Source organism: Elephantulus edwardii, unplaced genomic scaffold, assembly GCF_000299155.1.
Source record: "Elephantulus edwardii isolate Elephantulus edwardi_28Jun2011 unplaced genomic scaffold, EleEdw1.0 scaffold00017, whole genome shotgun sequence".
In the NCBI taxonomy this organism is placed as follows: Eukaryota; Metazoa; Chordata; class Mammalia; order Macroscelidea; family Macroscelididae; genus Elephantulus; species Elephantulus edwardii.
In genome coordinates this window covers 2,753,614-2,758,051 of record NW_006399767.1, presented here as the reverse complement: position 1 = coordinate 2,758,051, position 4,438 = coordinate 2,753,614, and positions in this window count along the sequence as shown.

Genomic DNA, 4,438 nt, shown 5'->3' with positions numbered 1-4,438 from the left:
ATATTTTTATAAACAGGAATCAAGTAAACTCTAACAATTCTTTGAGGGTGTAGTCTGTAAGGAGTTGTACTACTCACCCTAAAGTGGCCTCTCTGAAGATTTCATTCTTCTCCTCTTCTTGAAAGAAAGATGGGCAATCTCCTCCATGTCAATAAGTAAATTAATTTCCCCAGCTAAGTATAATGGAATCATTAAACTAAATGGAATTTTTCCTCTCCTAACCTGTACATTACTTCAAACTGTATACTGTCTGTGAATGATACCTTATGTCTTCTTCTATTTCAGGGAAATAATGTAACTCCTAATCACAATTCACTTTCTTGCCTGATACCATTCAGTTATAGTTGTTGTGGCACAAGCCACTTCAAATGTCTTGAGATAAAACAACTATATAATTTTGCTAATGAATCCATTGAACAAGAATTTGGAAGGAATCAATGATGATGTCAGAATTTGTCACAGTTTCAAAGTGGTTGAGCCACAAATGTAAAGCTTTCAAGACTAGGGACATTTCGGGCAGGGATCATTGGAGGGCTAATTTTGCTCATGTATCAGGCACCTCCAGTGACAGAACATGAAGTCTATTATTTTGAAATTAAGCATTTATTCAAGGCCTCTTCATATGTGTGAGCTTCATCATGACGTGGCAACCTTGGTGCGGTCTAACTAATTACACCATAGTAAACCCAGCAAATACAAAGACAAGTGTCTCATTCCACAAAGCAAACATCTTTTCCATTACAAAAGTAATTTTGCATCATTTTCACCATAACCTATTGTTCAAGAGAATAATCAAACCCAAACCAAATTTAAGACTTTGGAAGGAAGCCCCTCCCCTCTCTCTCACTATATCATCTATCTCTATCTCTATCTCTATCTACATCTATATCTAATCTATATTATATATATATATTTTCTATATCCATCTATATATAAAGATCTAGATATATAAAGGGCAGCTCCAGAAGACAAAGCAAATAACAACAGAATGTACAAAGAGCTGAGTTGGAAAACAAAAACAGAAGTGCCCACTAAGCATTTCTCAAGCTGAATAAACTAAGAAGAAACAAATCCAAGCCTCAAATTGCAACACTGAGGTAAAAACTATGGGTAAAATCTTGAATGATTCAGGAAGCATCAAAGCAGATATAAGGAAGTGTACCAAAAGCAGAACCATTTCAAGAAGTACTATACGACCAAAAATGAATGAAAATAAAGGTTGAATTTCAGGTTGCTCTGAAGGTACTGACAAAAATAAGGCTCCACAAATTGATGGAAAACCAAAGGATATGTTTTAACAAACAGATGTAACCCTATACACACTCACAAGTGTCTATGCCAAGAAATTTGGACAACTACCTAGTCAATTGACAGAAGAGATCCCTATTTTTTTTTTCCTCCTTCACAATATAAGGTGATCCAACAAAATGTGGAAATTATCAAACAATATTCATATCAGCAAGTAAAATCTTGCTGAATATTATTCAAAAACAGCTAAAACTTTACATTAACAGAGAACTAGGTTTAGAAGGCAGCATGGCACCAAGGATATATAACTGATGATGTCAAATAAATGGATCTTGGCTGAAAGCAGAAAATACTAGAAGGATGTCTACCTGTATTTTATTGATTATGCAAAGACATTTGACTGTGTGCATCACAACAAAGTATGCCTAAAATTGAGAATAATGAAAATCTCAGGACACTCAAGTGTGCTCTTGTGAAGCCTATACTTCGACCAAGAAGAAGCTACTGTCGGAATAGAGCAAAGGAACAACACAGCATAGGTTAAAATCAAGACAAGTGTGCTTCCGAGTTGCATCTTTTCTCCCTACCTATTCGTTTGTACCTTGAGCAAATAATTTTAAAAATTGGTCTACATAAAGAAGAATACGAAATCAGAACCGGAGGAAGAGTTCTCAACAGCCGGCATTATGCAGTTAGACACAGCCTTGCTCGCATAAAGTTAAGATGAGACATTTGCTGGAAAAGATCAAAGTCTTTATTTTTTAGATTTTTGTTTTATGTTGGTATGCATGCATTGTGTTTCACACTATCCTTCATTCATATTATATTTTATACAATCATCCCTGTTCATTATCTTTTGTAAAATTAATCACCCATAAACTATGCCCACTATTACCCCATATACTTTTTTTTTTAGATCCCTGCTGCATCTTTCCCATTTCCTTTACTCCTTCCCTCCACCCACCAAATTGTGCAACCTTGTGATTTCTCCCCTGCCTGTTCTCTGCTCGCATTCCTTCCTCTCTTGGACCTCTATGCAAGTTTTACTAGTTGTCCTTCTATTTTTACAATAATGGTTTTATGTAGTATTTGTCCTTATGAGACTGAGTTAGTTCACTCAGCAAAATGATCTCCAAGCTATCTAGGACTCCTGAGTGCTGCATAATGTTCCATCCTGTGAATGTAATACCATTTCTCAGTCCATTTGATAGTAGTTGGGCATGTGGGCTGTTTCCATGTTCTTGGATTAAGATGAATACTGTTACGAACATTGGTGTACAAATCTGCATTTGTGTCTCAATTCTATTTTCCTCAGGGTATATTCCTAGCAGTGGAATAGCTGGGTCATAGGGAATTTCTATGTTCAGCTTTTTGAGAAAACACCAAACTGTCTTCCACAGTGGTTGTACTATTTTACAATCTCACCAAAAGTGTATGAAAACTCTTATCTATCCACATCCTCTCCAACACTTATGACTTTCTGCAAAGACTACAGCTTTCAGTGTGGATTACATCTTTGCATAAGGAAAACAAAAATCCTCACCACTGGACTGGAGTTGTCAATGAGTTCATGTAGTTTGAATACACAATCAGTTCCTTTGGTACCAGCAGTCAAGATTGGAAAAATCTTCTGTCAAGGACCTTGCCAAAGTGCAAATTAGTAATGATGTCAGTTTAAGGACTAAGGTGCTCCTAATCCAAGACATGGTCTTTTCAATAACTTGCTATGCATCTGAAAGTAAGAAAAAGAATAAAGATGATGAGGAAGAATTGATGCCTTTGAGTTAATCAAGTATGTCAGACTCAACAGCACATAACAACAATAACAATATATATGTAAATTATAATGGCATATTTTACCCTAACTTCTGTTTTCAAAGTTTGCAAATATGTTTCAAATGTAACAAGGAATACATTAGAAAAAAAGAGTTAATATCATAGCAGGAGCTTTTTCAAAGTATTTGTTAAAATACAAATTAGATGTAAATGCCAAGCATTTTTTTTAGATAACAGATGATACTAAATAGTTCTGCAGTTCATTTCCCCCCAAACTTTATTCCATACTACTACCAATGCCTTAGAAATGTTTGTTAAAAGGCAGTAGCATTAGCCTAAATTCTCGTTACCAAAACCATACTCAAATAAATTACTACTTTTAATTTTCTTTAATTAGAAGCTATTCAGCCAAACTTTCTCCATGTACATCTGATTTCTGAGCCTGTTAAGAGTCTACTTGTCAGTTTACTGTTTAAGGAAAAACTAAATGTGCTACTCAGTGGCGAGAATAATATCTATATTTAGAGTGGTCTTTAAATTGTAGAGCTGAAATGGAAAAAAATTTATCAGATACGAACAAAATTCACCAAACTTGACTCTGGCCCGTGCTTTTGGTTTGATATGCTCTGACCCGCGTTCGGCCCTAATGTAACTCTCTTATCCCGTGATCATCCAAGCAGTCCCATGGGAAGCTCAGGTTTATGCTTTGAATGTATCTTTTCCTTCCTTAGACCAAAGAAAGTGTTTGCTGAGAAGAAAAGGGCTTTCTGTAATAGACAAAAATAGCTATGTTCGAACAAAGCAGGGGGAAATTGCTATTTTGAGAAGAACTAAATGTTGGAAGTTTGATGAGATTATTATTACATTCCTGTAGTTTTTATTTTAACGTCATATATCAAGATTTGGGCTATTATTATATTGTTTCATGATGCCTCCTTCATAATTTCCCAGGAAATTCTAACCTACCTTTCTGTCTGTTTCACTTGCTAACATCATATACTATTACCAAATTTTTACACTTACTTTAATTGTGGTCTAGCGGCAAGGAGCTGTGCTGACAACCCAAAGGCACATGGTTCTAATCCACCAGCTGCTCTTCCAGGAGGAAGATGGGCATTCTCCTCTTGGGAAAAATTTCCTCCACTGCAATTTGCTGCCTTTGAAAACCCACTGATGGGTCAGCTATGAGTCAGTTCCAACACTTTATAACATAACAAGAATAATAAATGATCTGGTATTCTTTATTAATTCTTCTTACATGTGCATGCTGTTCCCCTAACTGGATTGCAAATTCTTTAAAGATGGAAAATAATGTTTTTTATACTTTTTGTGCTTTCTTTACAACATGGGAGCTCTGATTACCTCGTGGTAAGAAGCTGTGCTGCAATCACAGAAGTCCATGATTTGAAGCTGG